General features: G+C 43.7%; 1 protein-coding gene across 6 annotated transcripts in view; it reads left to right on the top strand.

Annotated features, from left to right (window-relative positions):
• FILIP1 (filamin A interacting protein 1) overlaps positions 1-23,945 on the top strand; it is a 109,761-nt gene that overhangs the window by 66,022 nt on the left and 19,794 nt on the right. Inside the window, exon 1 of one of the 6 annotated variants that reach the window (XM_049817779.1) lies at positions 16,989-17,010. The exons of 4 other annotated variants lie outside the window; for them this stretch is intronic. The gene's annotated coding sequence lies outside the window, so the exon portion shown is untranslated. Of the gene's footprint in view, positions 1-16,988; positions 17,011-17,274; positions 17,421-23,945 lie in introns of those variants that run through there. One more of the 6 variants, XM_049817777.1, reaches the window with a different exon arrangement.

The raw sequence follows: 23,945 nt of genomic DNA, 5'->3' as shown, positions 1-23,945 counted from the left end.
CTGGTAGCTTTTGATCAGATGTTATTTATGTTGGCCAAATTTGGGGTTGGCTTGCTTAACTAAGCACCGCATTTTGTGAAGGACAGGGCACTGTTTGTCACAGCAGGAGGACAGGGTAAGGAAAACCACAACACACATTAGGATACTGGCACACAAGTGGTAGGGACTTTGCCATGCCCCACACATTTAGGCTGGCAAAGTCACAAACCATTTGCGTTATTTTTCATATTTTTGAAGATGCATGCCTCAGGCAAGATCCATGTTCCCCTGGAAGAAAATATTTTCATGTTTTTTAAAATGTGCCCAGTCTGCGATGGACTATCTACAGAGTTTATCTCACAGTCTCATACTCTCCAGGTTTTTTTCAAGTGTTTGTCCTCCTTGTTGGAGTAATTTGTTCTCTGAGTCTCTAAGAACAGAAAGAGCACCTACCAGCAAGAATGAGCTAACAGCCTCAGTTTTTCAATATGAAATTTTCATGCACATACCAAACTGCTTGAAATCAATCCACAATGTTGGGGTTTTTTTTAAAAAAAAAAAAAGCTCTGAGAAAAATACGGCAAGTTCAAAGAAGAAATGCTTTTGAGGAAACCACAGTCTGGTGGCAGACATTTGCAAAAAGCCAGGAGCTAAATTGTTTAGTGTATTTCCTGAACTCAGTTCAGTGCCAACTTTGAGTAGGTGGCACATGAGCTACAGTGACCATATTTCCTGGTTGAATAGCTGGGGGTTTTTTTGTCTCTCTGTTTTCTTGGGTTGATTGGCAAACTTTAAAGGACAAAAATACTTCTGCATCTTAGCAATTTGATTCTCTTAACAGAAAATAAAAAATGTGTTGTATTTCCAAGTAAGGAGCAATTTCACATCTGATTCTCATAGATGCCATTTTTTCTCTGTGCTCAGTATCCCTGTATGTGGGGACATGCAGGCAACTAAAATGCTACAGAAGTGGTATTAAACTACCATTTACATTTGTCTTTACATTTTATATTCACTTTAATTTGACAATTGGTGCCTTCTTATTATTCCAGTTCAACTCGTGAAGGCCATTAAATAGCCTAAGATTATGACCTGTTTTGAACTGACTTCCTTCAATGAACTGATTAAAGAGCTTTCTATCTCACATTACTACTGCTAAGATACCAAGTCCCATCTCTGTGGGCATTTTCTCATACTCTTCCTGCTCTTTCATATCTTTTAAACTTCAGGTTTTCCACATTCTACAATTTTTGGAAAAACAGCAATAAAAAAAGCAGAATTTGAGTTTGAACTTCTATTAAAAGCTGATCTTTAAGAGCAACTAAACCTGGCGGCTTTAGTTGCCAGTGCCTCTGTACTGGTGCCTGGGGCGGGTGGGAGAATTGCAGTGCTGAAGCAATCTTGATTTACATTGAGTGACATGAGAAACCTGATGTTTGCTACTTAATCCACTTTGTTTGTCTAAGGCACTAATGAGGAAATTAATTTCAAGTCTAGTAGCGACCAAGCAGAGAACATAGCAGGTAGCTAAACAGAAAACGAAGCATGCACGTCCCTCCCTCTTCAGGGTCCTCTTCCCTGATCACTTGCAGAGCAGATTAGCAAAATCAGGATGGGCTGGAAACCACTCATTAGTGTATAGTCTTAAAGGATCTCAACTCCTCATCTTTGTTTGCTGTGTGCACATGAAACTGAGGCTGCACCCACATATTTGTGGGTATTAAAAACTGGAAGTAGTATCCTTTGAGGGCTATATTCACAGTGAAAGAGAGGGTGATGGGACGACTTCTCAGGAAAGTCCCACAGTGGCAATCAGCAATAGATTTTTGTCAAAAAGAAAGAGTTTGTAGTGGAAAGATTAAATTGCAATAGGTTAAAACATAAAAAACCCCTCCCATACTCACTTAATCTGCATATTGGGACAGAGAACTGACCTGTCCAAAAGCATTTCTCAGGGTCCTGCATAGGCATTCTTCTTTTATGAGTACCACTTTATATATAATCTGTTTTACTGTGGTGCTTTGAGGCCTTAGGGTTATTTTATTAAGAGCTGAACAGACTTGTAGTCTCCATGAAACAGAAAAGGGACACGGAGGTGAACTTTGCCCGTCAGCCACTCTGCTGCACTCACAGTTATAATGTTAATGAGACAGGGTGAGCAGGAGGAAGAACAGTCCTGTGGGACGGCCATCTCACAGCAGTCTGGTACAAAGAGAGCAGTAATAATTCCCTTGCTGGATCTAAGTAATTTGAGTAATTTCTTTCCTCACAGTATTTTACCAGTCTTTCCTAACCATTGCTGTCCACACCAACTTTTAGAGGCCCCATCTGCTTTTGCTGTCCTGTGAAAGTTTGAACAAGATAAAAAGGGAAATTCTTTAAGAGCAGAAATATGCCTCAGTTCTAATGTATTTCTAGCACTCTTTTAATGTATTTATTTTGGAATATATTTTTACATACACTTTCATACATTGTCTCTAATCCATCCACAACAACATGATATGAAAGCAAACAGTCCCTATGAGGGACTAATTATTTCAGCCTTGCACAGGAAGAAAGTAACAGGAAAACATGATTTGTCAAGAATAATTATGCATGAAAAGTATAAAAAAATAAAAAAGAGAAAACTGTACATGGGGATATTAAAAATGTAGACAGCTAGGAGGGGTAAATGGAGAAAGCTGGAGGGCCTGACTGTTGGTGTTGGCTCTGCAACACCAAGTGCAACTAAGCTGTAGAAAGGTTGTGGAAAAGGTTGGCATGTTACAGGAAAAGAGTAGTGACAACCGTTTGCCAGATGGAGATGAAAGAAATCTGGTACTTTTAGTGGAAGACCACCACAGACATGGTGTCTGAAGTGTTTTGCTGATTTCCCTATAGTACGCTAGAATTATATCTAAAGATGGGAATGTTTTGAAAGTTAGGGATAGTATTTTCTTTTTTTTACGATTCAACAAAAATTCCCCTTTTCCACGCTTGCCTACCTCAGCTGCGGTTCCATAACATCAAGTTGTCCTTGGGCATCTCCTATCCCCGGGAGTGCAAAAGTAGCCATCTCCTGGAGGAATAAGAAGAGCTGGAGGCCCCTGGGCCCCCTCAGAGGGAGACCTTTGGTGGCAGTCGGTGGGGTAAGGAGTCTCTGGTCCGGCAGGTGGAGAATGAGGGGTTTGACTGGAGCTGCACTGACAGCGTGGCTTGCCGTGAACACCTGAAGAGCAGAAGACCATGCAGCAGCATCCCAACCCCAAAAAGCTCTTGCGTAAAGCAGGCTTAACATGAAGTGGTGCTCGGTTGTTTTCTGTTCTGCCTTGTCCTAGCCCTCTTACCTTCTCATTTAGGGAACTGGGGGAGGGAGAGGAGAAATCTTTAGGATCAGTTATAAACTTTTTTATTTGAACAGCAGGGCTTTTTCTTCTGCTGGAAAAGGGGAGAGCTCACTGTAACCTCGGCACTGCTTCGACCTCTCAATCGACCTAGGAGATGGGGTTTAAAATCCTGACATTTTTAGAGGTGCTAATCTCTGAACAATTTGTCTTGTACTCTTCTTTTAATCCCATTTGTTGACAGCACATTTTGCTGCTATTAAAAGCACTGGAAAGCTGTCATTGATTTGAATGGTTCAGAAAGAGGCTTCTGGTGAGGACCACTGAGCCTGTCCTGCAGGAGGGATGGCAGAAATCGCCTGAAAGCCTTCAAAAATGGGGGGAGGAGGGAGTTGCTTTCATATGCACGGGACGTGGTTTGCGGAATAGAGGGTGCGATGTGGCAGAAAGGCTTTGTTGGAGCTTGTTAAGGGAGATCTGTGCAAGTCTTTTGTGAGTAATTTGATCATTTCCAGCAAGATCCCTGAGACTGCGGAGACTCTCTTACCCCACCACACAATGTGTCACTAAACACACACCCAGTATCTAATGTAAGTACTGTCTGTCTGAAAGCATCGATATTATGTTTAGTCACCTTTGATTGTAAGCCTTCATCGAAGTGATGAGGATTTTAAACTGGCTCTTGCTTTCCTTGCTGCAGCTTCAAATTATTCTTTACAACCACATCGACAGTGTTCCCAGTGCACTGAAGCATTTCGCATTTTCCTCAAAGGCAAGGCCAAGGATTCAGTCTGTACTTCCTAAGCAGTGCCCTGCTAAATCTGGTTTTGGTTAAACCCTCTTTTTGAAGTACATGGCCATAATTAGATCTGCTTAGAGGAGACAGCAGGACTGTGACCCCAGATCTTTCCTCCACAAAGTTTCCTTTCAGTCTTCGTGTAAAATTGTCTCCTCTCTGCCTCCCCCATCGCAGCACCCCCAGCAAGGAATGCACTGGCAAGTCCCTCGGAGGTCTGTGATAATACATTCCTCTCGGCTTCGGTCATCCTGGCACCGAGATGCTCTTGGCTGCTCTGCTGGTGATGTAATTCTGGGCCCACATCACCTGCAAAGGAAACTGATCTGTGAGCAATAAAGCACACAGCCGTCTTGAAACAAAAATGGGAGTGTTGATGTTAGCAAGTTTTTAAAATCTTTTTTTTTTTTCCCCTTTTGCATTTCTGCTTTTATTACCAAAGCTCCCCTTCTCCCTTTTCCCACGAGACGGCAGCACCAAACCTTTCACTGGGAAGTGCTTGCCTTTTTGTTTCCCTTTATTTCATGGACCAAAGCAAGTGTAAAGGCTGGAGTGTGACATAGCTTGGAGATTTTGTCTGCGTTACCTTTCCAGTTTGCATTTTCTCTTGATTTTTATGGAGATTGTAAAATAAAGAAGCTGGCAGGAAGACAGCAGGGCAGAGTATCCATCAGTTACTTGTTTAGAGAACAATCAAGCCAAAAGTATGAAGTGTTCAGGGCTAATAAATCTCTGTGATTTACCAGTTTAAGGCCAAATTCTGTGGTAAGAATAGCCCCATACAGAGATATTGGGGTGAGGTGTATGGTGCAAACATATAGCACAGATTTTGGCCTGTAACTGTGTAACCTGTTGGTGATTCCTTTAAAGTCTGGAAATCAAGTTACTTTACAGAAGGATTTTTGCTATTTTTTTTCTCCAAGAGTTCTTAGCCATATTTGTACTCTGACTTTTTTCTCATATGGTGATTGTTTCTGTGTCTTGGTTTCCAAATTGTGACCCAAAAAAAGGAAAAGCCAGCCCAATGGGACTGTGGGAATTCCCCATTGCATACAGTAGTTACTCATCTTACTGCACATTACTGGCTGTAGTAGAGCAGTGAGTCACTCTCTGCCTACTTTTCAGTAAGGGCATCTCTAAACTTTTAATCTTATAACGTAGAAGACAAGGGCCACAGTACAGTTTTTATTCTTTTCTTTTACACTGACGTGCTATCTGTATGGTTTGGAAACACTGGCTATTTTCTGTCAATGTAATATATTGACAGGACCATGGATCACAAATTCTGTGGTAGTCTATTAAAAGAAATAAATGAAAAAACCTGGCAATGACAAATACCATTTCTGCTCAGTTAAGTAAAATCTGAAGATCATCCATTTTGCAGGTCTTGTTTTACAGCTCTAGCTGACTGCAAGACAGCAACTGCTCAAAGTTTATGTTTTAACTAATGGATATGGTCCCAAGTTCCAACAAAACGGCTCCAAAGGTAATTTAAAAATGAAAGAACAGCCACATCAGACTGTGGAGAAACAATATGAAAGTATTGCAAGTCTTATACAATGTGAGGCTTGCCACGAGCTGGGACTAATCCAAATCCATCTTTTCACACTTGGATAGTCCTCAAAACTGTCCAGTCTTTCAGTCACTTCTGGGATTATATAAAATGGCATCATGTGTTGTTTCAGCTATTCTTGCAAAATTTTTTCTAAGTAGGCATCAGCTTCACAGCCCTTGAGAGAGAATTATTATACAAAGCTATATGTAGTTCATTATTCCTAGCAAGTTTGCTTGCTAAAATCATCAATTCAAATGCTCCCGGGGTCAGATTGGGGGAAAAAATTACTTCATTCAAAATCTACTCACGAATACAAACTCTGTCCAGGGTGCAATAGGTAACAATTTAAGGGGCTTTTGGCATGTTTCAGAGTTATTATACTACTGAAATAAATATCAGTTCACAGCTCTACTGAGGCCATCTTTCTAAGTTGTCATTTTTTTAGGCAAAGAAAACAAGAACTGAATCAGGGTCATGTAGGGAAAATTGCTTCCTCATTCAGAAAGATTAGAAACAGGTTTCAGTTCAAGTGCCAGGTTTCAGTGAATTTCTAAAAAATTTAGATAGATGCCACTTATTTACAAGTATAAATCTATGCTAATAGTCACTAAAGCTTGAACATATTGGATATTTGCTTTATGTTTAAATGGAAACAGAGATGTACAGACTGATTAGCAAAGTATAAGACTTACTATTTTGATTAATGCCCTACAAATATTCAAGACCTGTTCTACATTGTCAGATGATAACTCCCACTAAGCTGTGTGAAGAACCTCAAGATGTCATCTGACTTAGGGGGGGTTATTCTGACTCAGTGAGCCTATATAGACGCTGTCCTAACCCTAAACAGATGTGATTCTTTTTCCATCTTCTTTCCCAAGATGGGTGCTATGTTGTGCATCCTTTCTCCTTCCTGCAGTATCTCCACCAGCAGTGGAGAATATCAGCAATGAGTTTTACATTTGCATCGTTTCAGTTTTCATTTCTTTTTAAGGCTTATATGTGGAAAAATCTTAAGGCAGAAGAAAAAAACCAGGTGGTGCAAAAATCCAAACCAAACGTTCTTGTGAAATTTGCCAAAGCTTGTGCAAATGTGAAGGGGAAGAAATCCAGAATGCAAAATGTATAATTCAGCATATATTTGTAAAGCACCTGTGATTATAATATTGTGTTGCCATAACTACTGTTTCAACTAATTTTTTAAAAACTCATTAAAAATGCCATTTTGGGTGCAAGATAATTATTATAAATGTCATCAAAGAAAATCTGGTGGCTTAATTCACAAGACCAGCTAGTCAAAAACCCATATCAAATAACCATGTGATTATGCTCCTCACCTAGACCATGGGAGACTTTCAATTCTCCCGTCAACCTGTTGAGACTTGAACCCACCTCTCTGAGGAGGCCTTCCTGGGCATGTTGTTGGGTCTCTTGGGGTGTCTGTCTCCCACTCTTCCCAGATAAAATTGTTCCACTTTTACAAGTCACTTACATACTTTTTGAGTTCTTTTCACCAAAAGGATGACAATCTTCTTGTAGGTCAGTGCCTGGGTATTCAAATTCCCCCAGACAAAGGAATTCACTGGGCCAGGTCTCTCCATTTTCCAAAAAGTGAAGATTTTTCACTTGTTGGTTTGGTGAACAGTGCCTGGGTATTCAAATTCCCCCAGACAAAGGAATTCACTGGGCCAGGTCTCTCCATTTTCCAAAAAGTGAAGATTTTTCACTTGTTGGTTTGGTGAACAGTGCCTTGATATGGTCCTCTCTATGTGGTGCTTTTTTTAAAATGACAAAGATGGAAATGAAATTACTTGTTCAAGATGAACAAATGTGTCACTGAAATCCACATGAAACTTTTTTCACTTGAATGAGAGAGTAAAATAAAGCTTTTTTTTTTTTTTCTTTGATAATTTCTTATTTAATTTTTAGTTCAGCTCTGGAACTGAAAAATCAATTACTCACACAGCTCTGTTATCCAGTTGTTTATATTAGGGAATGATTAATAGTAACGTAGCTGAATATGTAATGCCCTAATGAGAAAAGATAAAGAAATCAGCAGAAAATGAGGCTAAATTATAGCAGAGTGACAGCACTGCTTTTCTGATGATAGCAATTATGTCATAGGTGAAAAAGTATCTCTTGGTGACAAGTACATATATTACAGGATGAAAGTTCCTGTACAGTTCCGTTTAAAATGTTTATTTTCAGAGGAACTGGAAAGGGATAGACATACTCTCTTTCATTGTTTAAATATCAGGCTTTTCCTAGATGACTTAACTTGTTTTAAAATGATGCATAGCTTTCAACATTTTTTCATTTTGCAAATTACTGGCTGGAATACAACCCTGGTTTCCAAAAACAGTAGGGGCAAAACAGTGTCCATACTGGTGAAAGACAGGCAGGTGGTGTGGAGGATAGGGCACTGCTGCTTGCAGTTGTTGTTGCACAGCTCACGCTCTGTGGGCACCGCTAATCCTACGATGGAGAAGAGCGTGTCCTGGTTTGACTGGCTCATGTCCTGACCTGACAGACCAAGTACTGTTGGCCCAACTTGCTTTCAGTGGCAAGCACTGTTGCTTTGTGTCCATCATTAGCACACTGAGCCGTCTACGTCCAGCTTCTTCAGGTCTTAGGAAATAACTAATCCGTAAAAATGCCAACTCGACGCTGGATTTTATGAGCACAAAGCTGGCATTGTTGCAATTCCTTTGAAGTCAGTAGAGCTCTTCTTGATTAATGGGATTAATGAGAACCAGGGTAGGAACGCCGAAAATGTTAAAATAGTGTGTGTGTGTGTGTGTGTGTATGTACCTGTAGAAGTATATAAATATAAAAATGTATTACATTCAGCAGTTTCTTGAGTGGAGTTATAGCTCCTGGATAAGAGTTTGCTCTCCAGCAAAATAGCTTATCAACAATATTTATTTCCTGTATGACTATATTTTTATATAGTCTTCTATATAAACGTCTATATGCATTTCTGTTTATGATGATAATAATTTATTACTACATTATTTTTACATAATTTCTACAGCCAAATAACGCCTTTGTATTTTGAATTATTTTTGGTCAGTATTGCCTATTGATACTACCAAGGAGGCTGCAAGCTTCTGCAGACAGATTTTGCCTCTCTCTGTCTGTGAGGTATCATTTACACTTATGTCACTATATCATTTAAAAAATAATAGTGATTTGTAAGCAAGGATGCTCAGTGGAAGTCAACAGCTGACAACCAAATACCTGATTAGAAAACAACAGGGCCAGGATGCATAAGCCCTGCAGTTATTCAGAGGGCAACACAGACATGGCAGAAAGAAATTTTAAGGCAAGCAGAGGCAAGAAGAGTACCTTCTAATTCACACCTACTGCGTGAAATTGGCCCGCTTTCTCCTTGCTTGCTCTCCATCTGGGTACAATAAGTTTTCCCTGTCCTTCCCTTTTGCCATCCAAACATTCAACAGGCTGGTGGTCAGGACATCATCTTGGAAAGAGGTAGCGCAAGCTGGAATTATCTCAGCCTGAGGAGAGAAATAAAACCAGGTATGCCACTCCCCTGGGCAAGTAATGCAGTCCACAAGCACTGGTGCAAGAGGCAGCCCCCTTCCAACTCTTCCTTTGAATGGAAGCACCTATGGCTCCAATCCCTGCGCAATGGCTGTGGTCAGCCCATGTCTCCCTGGTCCTCAAAACAAGCCCTTCGCTGTTCCGTGTGTAAAGACATTTAGTTCATGAAGCACAAATAACTTCAGGTGGAGAATGATATTCAGCTCAGGCAAGATGATAGGACTTCCAAGGATGTGCAACAGCAAGTTTGGGTGACCAAGATACAGATCTGCCCCAAAATCAAGTGCCTATGAACATTCAGATTTATATGTGTGGTGGTGTTCAGTTAGGGTTTTTTATCTGACCCTCTTTAAATTATTCATTAATTGCATTCAAAAAATCTGTGTGAGTCTTTTTTGGATCCTGCTCTCAGCAGCTACAAGCAGGAGGTTAAAATAGCAGGCTCAAATCTCAGGAGAATCTAGCCCCTGGGTGAGTGCTGTGGGGACAGTCTCTTCTACAATTGCTTCTCAATAGACACAAATCTAATGCAAGCAGCAAACCTAAGAATTGCACAAGCTGTAGTAATTAGCTATGTGGTAGTAGAAAAGCTTTGTGTAGGTTTAGGGGGTTTTGTCTGGGGTTTTTTTTCAGGGTTGTGGCTGGTTTGGGATTTTTTTGGGGGGGCAGGGGATGGGGTGTCCATTTATGCTGCACCTCGAGGACACAGGGGCAAAAAGCACTGGCAACGGTGGGGCTGTGAGATGGATGTGGTGGGCAGCTGTGTGCTCCTTTGTGTTCAGGGCAAGAGCTGAGGGTCCTGGCATGAAAATTAACAGAAATACCTTCATCAGCCTTTCAGACTGATGGTTGGGGCACAGTATATTAGGATGTGGTGTGACAGCCAGGATTACTCAGTGCTGATGTTGTTAAAATCCATCAGTCTCTCTTTAGCTCATAAAAGCAGCCGCTGACTGCTCTTTTACAGCATTTGAAAATTTTACTGAGGATTCATTATTTGTTAAATCACTGAATACAGTGCTCACAGGAAGTCATGTTTAAAAATCCAGAAGGAATCTTCATGAGATTATTTATTTTTCTCCACTTTTATAAGTGTGCATTGTTTAATCCTTATGTCAAGCTGTGACTGAGGTGGCCAAATATGATATAAACCAGTGCACACATAGCCTGTATTTCTAAGAAAATCTGAGAACCTGCATTGAGGGAGATGGAGGTTTTATATTGACTAAACTTGAGCAGACTCTTGCTTTCAAGCTGCATTGCTGTTGTACTGCTGTGTGAGCTTTTCCACGCTTGACTAGCCCAGTGCATGCAATTATATGAATGATGATAATTCCTAAATCCAGTTTTTAAACCTCTTCACTCTTTTTTTTTTTTTTTTGAACACTTTCCCATGTTTGAGACCCTGTCATGATGACTCCAGACACCATCACTTGGGTTGCTTGATGCTAAAACAAAGCAGCGATTCTTTGGACCCTGTTTTCTCTTGTTTTTCCTGCCCACTTGTTTTATTCTCTATCAAATACCTTCTTTCAGTGGTGTATCAAATGGGAAGCAGCGAAGTGGACAACCTTTAGTTTTAGATGCAGGACTCAGGTGCCTTTCAGTCCCAGTCACTGGATCACCTTGCTTTGAGGAGGTCAGTGAGAAGAAGCACAAAAAAAAAGGAAGTCCAGAAAAGGTCAGCAAGAGTTAGAGCGACGGGGCAGGAACTGAACTGATGGAACTGGAAGGTAAAGGATGAGGAATAGCAAAGAGGCAGGTTTAGAGCAGGGTATGGCAGCCACAAGACAAAGAATATGGGAAGTGGATCTGAATTAAGAGATTAATGAAAACAGAAGGAGTGGTGAGGGGAACTAGCTGTTGGCAAAAGTAGAGCACTGTAGAGCCTTCCAGGTGGATGACAGAGGGAAAAAAGATGGTGAAGAGAGAAGATAGAAAAGAGACCGAGCTGCAAGCAGAAGAAGACATATAAAGAACAATACAGCAAAAATTAAGCAGAAGGCATCATATTGATGATGTTGCTTAATGCAGTAGAGCAGAGGCACTGGGACTGCCCAGAACTTGTTTGCACCAACAGACGATACACTTTAGTGAAAAAAGTAACTCTACCTTGATCGTCAGTTTCCAGTAAGGGAATATTCAGCACTGTTCTTTATGAGTTACTTATTGTCACGTTTAAAAATGTGACTCTTATCTCTAGATGGAGTATTTCTGTTCTATAAACCCACAGTCAGAGAAGTCAGGTGAGGGGGAGGCAGCAGAAGGGGCAACAACAGAGACTCAGCAGCCAACAGAACAAAAGCATCGCACAGGTGAAAATCAGTCAGGCTTAATTCATGTTCTAGACCCAGGCTGTGCAAAGGAGGCCAAGACACTGCCAAAAGACTAAGTCTCTCCTGGTTAGCTGAGAACAGGCACGGCTCTCCCTGCCCTCAAAGCCTCAAGCTCGTTCCTCCACATCATTTTTCCACATGAACACCTAGCACATCAAAAGTGAGTAATTTAGAAAAACAAGGGTGGAGACCAGAGCAGGTAAAGACAACATTAGTGGGGTGCTCTGATAAAGCACGGATAAGTGAAGCAGCCAATGCTAAAAATGGCAGGTCCACAGCGGGCAGTAAGGCACCATCCTGCCATGTGCACTTCTCTGAGGTCCTGGACACCTTTTCCCCTGACTCCAGAGATGCTTTGGTCAAAGGGCCACAGCCTGCTTCTATGACACTGTTGGTGCTTATTCACAAAATGATGATGAAATCATACTATAAACCAGTACCCTTGACATAGATGGGTTCTACTTCAGCTGTAATCACTTTTACTTCTGGGAGATCCACCAGTATTGGAGATACTGAGCTTTCCCAGAGATCAAAAGGATACACACAAGTGTTAAGAAAGCAGAAAACCAGAAGGGGGGGAAAAAGTGGAAAAGGAAAACAAAGCCAGAAATACTTTTGTTAAACTTTTGAATCATGCTTCCATAAAAGGGAGCAGGTCCTAACGTAGGGCAATTTTCATGCTGCAAAGAGAAAAAGAATTTAAAATCTAGGCAGCATGACTGACTTAGAAAGATCTGAGGAGTAATAAAAAAGCCTGTGTGCAAATGTGTGTGCGTGCACAGTTTGTTTAACGGCTGCATGGAACAACCTGTTTCAAATAAGAACAAAGGTGAACAAAGCCAGTTGTCAGTGCAGCTCACCAAATGAAGTTTCTTAGAGTGCATGACGTATGCTGTATAAAATGTATTGCCTGAGATATAACAGCACAGAGTCCAACTGGAAGTCTTTTTCTCAGGTTTTTCCTACAGTCATGTTTCAAGAATTTACTGTATTTATCTTCATTATTTATTTGTCTCCAAAAGGCCCAATGGATCACCTTGTTCACTATATCTTCAGCAGCAAACTAAAATCAGCCTCTACCCTCCTGCAATGTTCAAAGTTTTCACATTCTATCAAGATGCTACTGAACTCATTAATACCCGTTACGCTAAGAGTAGGCAACTGGCTAAGTAGAAAGCGGAGGGCAGGTCTGACTTACCAAATGAGTTTGACTTGCCAAAAGGAGAAAAAAAACCCCAAAATAATGATGAAAGATTTTCACTGCTTTGAAGGTTTTACAAACAAAAAAAATTTAGTCTGGCAAGCAACACAGTATACTTTTTCAGGTATGTAAGTAAACACAAATTTAGGAAAAGTTTTGTTTTGCAAAAACAGAAATATTTGGGCTTTTCGTAACATGTTAGAGAACTTGGAGAGAGTTGCAAGCGCTGCCTTCGCTATAAACGTTACATATGTTTCTGCACTGAAGATAAAGAGCCAACAGAGAGCAAGGCGGTCTGCTGGAAAGGTTACAAAGCCCTGTTTACAGAGAATTTTATAATCAGGCAATCATTTGTTACAAGTCTCTAAGATCCACAAGAGGAATCCATTGCTGTTCAGAGTTTAGCGAATTTTTAAAGGGAGCGACTTACCAAAGAAATGTGTAGTCTATTAGCACATCATTAAATAGCTAAACCAATTCCACCTTTTGCTTCCCGGTTACTCTCTATAGCGGACAACTGTGCCAGATGCACAGTACAATTTCTGACTTTCAGAGGTGAGGTGGAGTTTGAGATTCCTATCTATTCCCTCCCCGCTTTTATTTCTTGGTGTTTTTCTTATCTGGTCTCACAATGTTGCAAGTGCTGCTTTACTCGGGAATGTGTTTCTTGGACTACTTCATCCCAATGAAAGCATAAACAAAAAGATTAATGAAATTCTGAGGAGCAAGTTAGAGTTTCCCAGCCTTTAATGTGACTTAAAAGTGAAGGTACTCTTGATAAAGGAGTGTTTTACCTTAGCTGTGACATCCTCTGTGATGTCCTCTATAGCTCTGGTACTGCCATAGCGGTGGGTACCTGGAGTGGTTGGACTGGTGATGGAGAATACTTTAATTATGAAGTCTGGTGGTGGTACAGACATACCTCAGCTAGTGCAAGGTGTGTAAGCTCACCACTACCGCGCTGCATTTTCTCTACCAAGTCTTGCAGCCAGTTGTCTGCTGGCTCACATCCAGACAACTTCAGTGACTCTACATCACGTTCCCTGTGCTTTTATTTCTAAGTTGCAGAGTAAGCTGAGGGAGCTGGCAGTCTGGGATAAGGCCCCTCTGGGGATCACTGATGGTCCCAGGTGCCGCTGGTGACTATCACGAGGCAACTTTATATCGCCTTGTCTTAGCGATCCAGCCTAATTTAGATTTTTTTCAAGGTGAGGTTGGTCAGGCCCTGGAACAGGTTTCCCAGGGAGGTTGTGATGTCTCCGTCATTGGAGGTGTCCAAGACTCAAGCCGAGCAGGCCCTGGGCAACCTGCTCTAACTGGACCTGCAGAGGGCTGGACTAGACATCTCCAAGGTCCTTTCACACCTCAACCATTCTGTGGTTTTATGATGCGGCATCCTCTGGAGGACACCACGCATTTCTTGACGAATCTGCTTGCACCAGGGCGAGAGGCAGTGGCTTAGACTGGGCCAGGCTCTGTGTTGTCCTCCGGGCATTCCCTTTAAGACATCTCTTGACACTGGCAATGCCCTCAGTCACCCTCTGGTCTTCTCATGACACATCATAGTTCTGGCTGCTGGGTTTTTGCTGCCAAATTTGTGATGGGTAGACATAATCCTTTGAGGTCTGTGGTGTGGTCACGAGTCCACTGCACAGCTGCTGTGGTTGTGAGTGGTTGGACTTCGTGAGACGGGTGATCCCTTCTGGCCTGCACCCGCAGTGTCCCCTCCCTTCTTCATGTCACATCTGTACCAAGCTGACAGCTATAAACTCAAAGTTGCTTTCGTAATATAAATATTAGGATCCTCTTGACATCCCTGAAATTTCTGCTCTGAGCCGAGACCATGAAAACACAGACGAGGGAAGATGTGTCGCTTGCAGTTCCAGCCTGGCCCAAGCGCGGCATCACGGACGAAAGAGCCAGAGCAAACGTGAGGGGACGTCTAGGAGGGTTGTGGATTTGGGAGAGGTGGGGGTTAGAAATAGAGTGCAGAGGTGAGGAGGAGCCTGGGCCTGAACACTGGGTGCAGAAGGACTGGGACAAGCTGTACAACGATCTCAGAGCCCAGAGCCAGCTGGGACGGGGTGTGTGACCAGATATCCTCCTGCAGAGCCAGCAGCGCCGGCGGGGCAGAGCCTTGCTCTCAGCTGCTGATCACAGTCAAACCCGTCTGTCAGCAGATAGTTTTGAAACTCGCTTGCAAAGTGCTCTGTGCCTTTCTAGTACCAAACTGCCTCGAGGCTGACAACCTGCTATTGCTATCAGTTATTTTGTTAACTCAGAGTGCAGACTTTTATACAGGCAATCTAAAGGATCTAAACTCTTCCAACAATCTCCCTAAGTGCCAATATAATGCCACATAATTACATTTTGATGGTGGATATCTATTTTAGTGTTTGCCATTGTGCGTGCAATCTCTCTTTTTAAAGAATATGTAGCTCTACCAGAACAGTTATTAGGATTTCAAAGGACAGGGTAAGTAGATTAAGCAGAACATTTGTCTGCTCGATGCATGTGATCATTTGTAATTGCATAATAAAACACAAGTTTCGTACCGAAACCTTTCGTCTGACACTGGAAAAATAGAAACATATTGAGATGCACCAGCTTTGCACACAGGAGGCAACAATTTCTCTGTAGGACCCCAACATCATCTTTTGGAAAGAATTTAGTAAATGAGTAGGGAATATAAAAAGAGAGAGAATGATTAAGGCTGGTATATGTTTCCCTGGAAAATGTGACTCTACCCTTGCGAGTTTGTGTGACGGATTTCCTACGTGGTGCTAATTAAGTCATGTGAAGCTAATTTACATGGCTTGTGAATGTTTTTCTCTCCAAGACTGATTCTCATTTTAGGGAGCTTGTTGGAGATCTGGGCTCTGACGTGCAGGAGTCTGGAGCATCCGCTCCTGAGCTAGAGGCAAATGGGGCTGTGATCTGAGCACAAGCAGCAGCACCCACCCTGCAGCGCTCTGAAACCCCATTTTGTGTACCCTGGAGCAGGGTCCCAACCAAAACCCTAGTCCTTTTCTGTTTCTTTCTCCCACCCAGAAATTAATAATTTTGTTCTCAGCAGAGTCTGAAGAGTGTGTGGCAAATAGGGCCTTGAATAAAGAGCATAAAATCAATCATTAAGCACCTGCTTTTCAAATGAGCACTGTCCAGCTGAATGAGGAGAGGGTCCTAAAGAAAAATAATGAAAGAAAACAAAATTAGATAGTTTCTCAAAAATGTAAACACACACTGGTCCATTTTTTGTGGATAATAACATTTGACATGATATGCTTTCAGTGCTTTTGGATATTACAAGCTTCTTAAGAAAAGAGGAAGGTGATCAGGAAGGGGAAGGGGAAAGGAAAGAGAAAAGAAAAGGGGAAGGAGAAAGAGGAGAAGGGAAAGGGAAGAGTGGTTTCTAGTTCCCCTTGACTGTAAAGGTGACCGTGGGCAATCTAGGGAATCGTCAGGCCAATAGAAGGAATCCCCAAATCCTTTTATGTTGGTTTGGGAACAAAAGGGCTAATTTAGGACTTCTTTAATGCAGGAAGCTAGCAGAATGGTGCTTTTCAGACCTCACGCAGACTCTCCGAGTTAGCCTTGCTACTACGCGTGAGTTTTCAAAACCAAATACGCAGGTATATTAAATCCACAGGGGATTTTCTTCACGTGTTCATGCCTTTATCAACTGATCTTCAGATCAGCCAGTGCTCACCAACAGCAGCACTGTCACTTCAAACCCCAGGAGGACAAAAGAAAAGCAAGAGGAACTTTTCCTGAGTCAGAGGAACGAATTGGCAGCCCGGGCTGGGAAGCATGGCTTTTGTGCATCCTAGTTCCGTTAAGCGAAAGCGATTCGCAAGGCTTCTCCGCCATCAAATTATTCTCTCTTAATCGTTAACCTATAAACTGTAACCCCGGAGGGGGCTGTCAATAATAAACTCCGCGAAAGCGGGCTAAGAGGAAGCGCTGCCACAAGCGAGCCACCGCCTCCCTCCGACTCCCCCCACCCCTCCTGCCCCGCCGAGGCGCGCCGGCGGCGGCGGCGGCGGCGGCGGCTCCACCCCTCCCCCTGCTCCGGCACCGCGCTGCGCCCCCGGTCCCCTCCCGCCCCGGGGGGGGCACGGCAGCGACGGGAGAGAGCCGTCCCTCCGGCGGAGGGGGGGGGGGGGGGGGGAGCTGAGCCGGCGCGGGGTCTGTCCTGCGGCAAAATTTTCCTTTTTAACGATTTAAAAAAAAAAAAAAAAAAGTTTTATTCTAAGGTAAGGTCGTTCGGATTTTCTTATTTATTTATTTTCCATTCGAGCGGTGCTAATTGTTCTTGTACATGCGCACTTCACTAGTTAATGGACTGGGCATAAGCGGAGGCGCCGGCGGGAGGCTGGAGCGGGGTCTGCCTCCGGGGGCGGCGGGGGGGGGGGGGGGACCGGGATGCCCGGCGTACGCCCGCCCGCCCGCCCGCCCGCCGCAGCCCCGTTCCGCCGCTCCGGCTCCGGCCGGGCTGGACGGGGTGGAACAGCGCTAAGGGGCCGGAGAGAGCCGGAGCTGATTTTTTTAATGTTCGGCCGGAGCCCTGGAAGGTGCACCTGGTGGGGTTGTGCTGAGGGTTGGGCTTCGTCGTCCGGACAGCGCATCGAGGGGTCAGGGAAGGATAACCGCGGCTCGGAAACAGGTTTGGCGAAATTCAGCTCTCAGCTGAGCGCTGCTGCTGCTTCCTTTTCTCACAGATGCTGTTTGCTTGCTTTCTGCTCGGCCCCCCCTCCCCTCCGCTGACCTGCGAAATTAATGGGGATCTCTTAGTTGGGGGGCTGGAAAAAAGTGCCCGTCCCGTTGTAATGCTGTTTTGTAGCCTGAACGGGTTTTGGTCGTGTTTTGTGTTCTTAAAGATCTTTGGTGCTTTTCTTAGGTGGGCAAGATGCTGCAAAGGTGCTGGGGCACTGAGTCTAATAAGCGTTCTTATTCCAAAATACTGCCTTTAGTCACTGTTCAGTTGAAGTGAGACAGTTTCAACGCAAATGAACTTCTTTCAGCAAAGTGGATTTTAACTTTTACAGAATCAGTGCTAGAAACAAAAGGAGGAAGAAAAACTGTTGTAGAAGACAAGCAATGTGTCCTCTGAAGTAAAGAAAATGTTTTCTTTCTTCCAGTATAATTTGGGAACTGTCATGTAGTTTTGAAGTAGCAAGAATATTAATTTGCTTTTAATACAATCACTTCTCAAAAGTTAATTCAGCAGTGAAGAATAGACAGGTTTTTACACTTCAACTTTGTATAGTAGAAAGCCACAAAAGTTTGTCTTTAGAGTTACTAGAGCTGATAATTTTTTTTTTTTTTACAAGTTTTTATTTGTTTTCAGAGTTGATCCTGTGATAAACTGAACAGCAACTCGTGAAGTCTGCAGCAAGGTCATTCAAACATTTGTCTCTGTTCCTTGCCTTTAAAGTTTAATGGATAGAAAGGAGAAAGTAACACAGATGTGCTTTATCCTTTTTCTTGTTATGGGGTCTGATCTCATTTACATCTTTCTTCTCTCAGTTGAGACGGATGTGAGGGAAGCTGATGATTTGAAAGTGTTACCTAATTTTGAATTGCCCAACTTGAGTGTTAGGCCTGATTGTTTTGCTTCCTAGAGAGCCTAACCGCCTTTTGGCTCTCTTTGATTTTAGCTGAAATTGTAAGTGCTCAGAATCGGTGAAATTCAGCCTCTGGGTATCTCAGCCTGGCCCCAAACACAGAAGCAGAGAGAAATAGTCCTGACATGTGCAGGATTTCCCAGCGGCTGTAAAAATAATCTTCAAAATCAGCTGTTGTACATTAAACAGGGAAAAAAAATGAAGAGGGAACTCCTTTCTTAAGTTAAACCACCTCTTGCTGGTTTTCATTGTCCCAGGATTCTAGCGAGCAGCCTCTCACATCGCTTAATGGGCAGCAGCTTTCTAGCTGCCACTAGGAAGTTGTCCAGTCTCTCTAACTCTGCATATGCAGTAGCAAACTCTTTAGGGTTGAAGTGGAAAGACGAGCTTCCGAAGGCATTTGCTTTCCCAGTGCTTCCTTGGGATTGCTGTGTGAGTGGCAGAAATACTGTTGGCTCCCCAGGGAGGAAGCAGCCTTCATCAGCCATCAGTCAACTCATCCTTAGAGTCACCAAGTCCTCCTTGATGTGCTTCTCTTAACCCCCACTAACTGGCCATCCACAAGATAGGATAGAGGTCATTGCATCCCATCGCAACAAACTTTTTGGAATTTAAATGGCAAAATAGGGTACCACAGGAGCATAACGTTTGCCGTGGCTTTGTCCTAGAGCAGCAATGAGGAGCTCTGTGGACCTCCAGGCTGTGCGTAAACTTAGTTAAAAGGTCCTCCAGAGACCTTACCTGCTTCCCTCCTTCCCATCCTCTTCCTTCTACCTGCTGCCCCTGTCTGGATAGCAGGGGAAATAGCTCTCCACCTCTCCAGATTGCCCTCCACATTAGTCCCTCCTGTGAGTCCTTCTTTAAACACTGGGAGACACCTTGGGAAGCTTGGCTTAGCCTGCAAAGCAGGGACCTAACTCAGGCCAACGCAGCTGAAATGTGGTCCCAGAATGTTCCCTCGTACGCAAACCGCAGGGGCAGCTCATGTCCTTTCAGGTCATGCTCCGGCTTGCCCTGCCTTGCCAGGATTTCCTCGTGTAGGTGAGTGCCCACTTCTATGCCAGAGACAGAAAAGATTGCATGAGCGTTGGTGGTGGTTTCTCATCTTGATGGAAGTACAAATGGAAAGGGCAATGCAAACACTAGTATAACTTTCAATAACTGTTTTGGGGGCTTTTCACTTTTTCATGCTCTGTTCAAAACATTCTGAAGTGAATGCTTTTTTGAGGGGAGAGGTGGGTTTTTGGAAATCACTGAGCATCTTTCCCCGATAACTGAAGCTTCTTTGTATTTTCTTAAAATGTAAGCCACTTTGGTGAATAGCTTCTCCTATCAGCTATCAGTGCTAAGCAGGGTTTTTATAGTTCCCAGTTTGCTACGTTTATTGTATTTCAAATATAGTTATGAAGTTTATGATCCTTCAGAAGACAAGAAAATGTCTAGTCACCTCTATTTGTAATTTCTTTTGCAAATGTAGACAAGAACTAATGCTTTATTTTAGCTAAGGTCTTGCTGCTGCTACTGCTTTTACTATTTACAAATAAAATAAATGCCATCTAAAATCCAGTAAATGCCCATTGGAGCTTTCCTGGTATGAAACTATTGCAATGTCTTTCAAAAACACGAAAACATTATTTTCCAGCTGTAAGTTGTAATTCATGTTGAAGTCTTGCTCTGGTCTGAGAAGAGACGCTGTGAAAATGGTATTGTGGGGTTCCTCCTTTGCATCTCAGTGACTGAACTTGACATACGCAGAAACAAAACAGGAAAAACGACGTATGTATGTGGTTAAGCGAGGTCTGTAGCTTTATTGATTCAATGACTTGATCAGCCTTAAAGAGAATGTTAAGCCACCCTGATGGCTAACCAGCAGACTCCAGCAAGAAGCCCTTCAACCACCCTGCATTTCTCATCGGAAGGAGGAGATGCAGCCATCCGTGTCCTCTGTCACCTGCCCTTCAGGGCAAACTCAGGGACTGGCTTGCAGCAGACCAAAGCCCTGCCTGTGTTGGGCACCTCTTCCCAACATACCCAATGTGCTGTTTTACAAACTCTGTCTATGCCGTAACCCAGAACTGTCTCTTACAAATACACTGACACGATAACTGGACTTTCTGGCAGCTGGCATGTAGCTGAGGGGGGAGAAAAAAGTATGGTATTGGCCAGGTTTGCTTTAAGGAAAAACTGCCATCCAAACCCAAAGGGGTGATTAGCCCCAGCCTGAGCAAGGCAGTCAGAACTGGTAGGACAAAGCACAGGAATATAGCCATAATAAAAGAAATGAAGCCACATCTCTGGAGGGATAGGGTTCAGCACCTATCAGCATCCTGTCGTGCTCCTGGTGATCAGTCCGAAGCTTTGAGGAGGGAAGGGGAAGCACAAACACCTTGTACAATGAAACGCTTCAGCACCGAACCCAAAGGAAGGGGGATGGGGGGGACTGGTTACCTTCCTCCTCGCTGCCTGCTTCCAGCACACCACTGATGAAGGAGATTAAAAGGAAGCCTGTGGTTGCTCTTCCTCCACTCCGGCGCCTGCCCGCTCTGCAAGCTGCGATGGGCTGTTCAAAGTTTTCAGGCACCTACCTCCCCGGCGTGGCTGCCCGCAGGCCTCCCTCCTGCTGCCCTCGCCCTGCCCGCCGTGGCTGTGAGCAGCCCACGCTGCGCTCCGTGGAGGGATGCAGGAGATGCGGCTCCCTGAGGAGACGCGGCTCCCTGAGGCAGCAGGGACCACGCGGGGTCACGTCAGCAGCTTTTCTAGTCCAGCGTCCTGCCCCCGCGCCAGTCAGGCACCTTCCTTTGTGGTACGAAATCGGGGAACGGTGTTGTCCTGAGGTGCTTGGTTTTAACTGAGGCAGTAGACAGTTTGCACATACTCATACCTACGGGTTTGCTATTTCATTTATCCGATGGACTGCAAGGGGGAGTGCGATCGTCTTGAATGCTGCAGAGCTGTAGGGCACCTGTTCTTCAAATACCGTGGGGAGGACAGATAGCAAGGAGAGGGAGAGACCACCTGGACCCTCGTGGCAGCAGAAGAGCATGTATTCAGGGAACGATGTGGGCTGCGTGTTCTGACGTGATGATACGTGTGGTAACCCGTGGGGAGAAGAGGTGCTGCACGCACCTCAGCAGTGCTGTCCGCAGAGGAGGCGGCGGTACGGTCCCCCTCTCCACAGGGAGCGGGAGCGGGTCGGCCTGCTTCCCTGCTGTGCTCTGGATGCCATCTTACTGATGAATGCAGATTATCCAATTGTATCCAAATATTTCTCCCCATCTCTGAAAAAAAAACCTAAACCAAGACAGCAAATATAGGGACTGGACTGGCGGTACCAAATTGTTGGCTTGTCAGCGTTTTGGCTATATCTAGCCCCACATTTCGTTATTAAAGGTTTGGTTTTGGTTTGTTTGTTTTTCTCTTCTTTTTTGCTTATTTTGACCCTGAATGCAGGTGCTTTCAACCTCTTGACAATTCAGAGTGCAGTTGCTCTGGATAACACATTGAAGACGCATGAGCTGTGAGTCTGACGTGTTTTTAGCATTGCATTGGAGCCCATGCAGGTCTGCCTTACTTAGCAAACAGCAGCAGCAGCAGTCACATGAGAAACCCGATAATCAGTTGTGAGGGTCAAGAGCGGACATGACCACCTTGCAGTCCTGCTGAAATTCCAGTTTAACCACTGAGGTATGAGAGTTGTACAAGGATGGAAAAGTGGGAGCAAGCTGAAACTCAGCTTTATTTTAGTGTTTAGAAAAAAACACTGAAAAGGTATAGATTTTGTTTATTACTTCAGCATCTGCACAGATTTGGATGTTGCTTTCCCATCCATCCTTCACAGAACCCGATTTTAGAAGCAGTTTCCCCGAACATGGAAAACACAAGTATTGTCAAGTATCTTCTGTGGAATTGCACTTGTCAAATCTTAGGCGGTCTAGTTTCACCGTGTAAAAGCTGAGGCAGGATAAAATGCTGCACGGTGCTTCCTACCTTGTTCAGCACGGACGTGTTAGCAAATTCACCTCCAAGTTACGGTGCTTTCTTTTTGCTTTTCCCAGAAGGGCCAGGCTGGGTACAGCAAGGCAGTGACAGTGCTAACGTGCTTTCTTCTCCTGTTACTCAGTCTCATCCCTGGTGTTTCTTTGTCGTAGTTTAACAGATATTTGGGGGGTTTTTTTAGTGGCTTTCTTGGCAGTATTCCTCAGTAGACTCTCAGATAATCGTGGGGCCAGTGAATTGTTTTACACTCTGCTTAGCAGCCTGGCTGGTGTGTACCACCTGTAGCAACTGCTGGGTGAAAATCACATGTGCCCTTTATGAACAGCCAAGGAATTCAAAAGCATAGGCAGTTTTCTGAGCATCTCTAGATAGGCTTTCAAGTGGTAAGTTTGTTAGAAAGAAAACAAAATGCTGTCTTCTGTTTTTTGAATTTATAGGGGCCACCTTAAAATTTTCCTGTGGGACAAGGGAGGCTGGAAACATTCTCTGTTTTGAAGATCTCTTATTCTTGTATATAAGTTAATGACTTTGGGAGGTGGGTCATTTAGAGCACCACCAGGTTAGGGCACACCGTTCTGTCACAGCAAATAATACTTTGTGGAAGGGTGCACACTATGTCTTTAAAAATGTAGCCTGGGGGTGACGACGGAGAGTTCTTGGCAGAAACTTTTGCATGAAGCAGTGTGATAGAGCAGCCAGGGAATATATTGCATGCTAATAAAGTTCCTTCTTCAGTGTGAAAAGTGCATGCTTTGTGAGTGGCAGCGGGTCTTTTTTTACCTTTTGACATTCTAACTTGACCCATAATGAGGCATCCACCAGCACGCCTTTTCAGTCCTTTCCAAAGAGCTGCCAAAACTAAAGAGATTTTTTTGAGAATAATCTGTGACCCAGCAAGGTTGGCTGTAAGGTTTGTTTGTTTTTCTCTCTCCCGCTGGTTCCTACTATTCTCTTACTCCCACATCCTATCCGACTCATGTTTTCAAATGCATTCTTCAGCCTTCTCCTTCCCTACCTACTGCATCCTGTGTTCTGCTTTCTGACTTCCTTCTCTTTTCTTATAGCTTTTCTTTCCAGTTCCTGTTCATTCTGGTCCCCGAGGAGCAAGGAGTGAAACATTAACAGTTGCTGGAGGACCAAGTTAATATGGCTGTTGTTATGAGGTTAGAGTTCAGGTGAGGGCTCCGGAGACATCCTTTTTGTACGACATTGTGCCCCGGAGCTCTTTGCGTCACTTCATTGCTGGGTCAGCAGAGAGGTGCTTCACCCACTACCATCTACAGTCCAGCATTTAAGCTAAAAATACTGCTAAAAGTCAATCTTTGCTAAGATACGGATGTTCCACTTATTGCAAGTTAGTTAACAGGTGGTACGTTGCTCAGCTATTACCACTTCACTGCGTGTCTCGGTTGCAGAGAAGTCGAAAAGTTTCAGACATAGGGTAAGCAAAGCAAGTGGATTTGAATCATCACACGTGTCTTGATAGGGGATGTGGGAGTTGCAAGTACTTTGACAGTGGTTTGAAAAATATGTCATTTCACAGTAAATACAGTGTGCATACCTGTGTC

Source organism: Accipiter gentilis, chromosome 15 (genome assembly GCF_929443795.1).
Source record: "Accipiter gentilis chromosome 15, bAccGen1.1, whole genome shotgun sequence".
Classification (NCBI taxonomy): domain Eukaryota; kingdom Metazoa; phylum Chordata; class Aves; order Accipitriformes; family Accipitridae; genus Astur; species Astur gentilis.
Note: the sequence above shows the minus strand (reverse complement) of the source record. Positions and strands in the feature narration are given on the sequence as shown.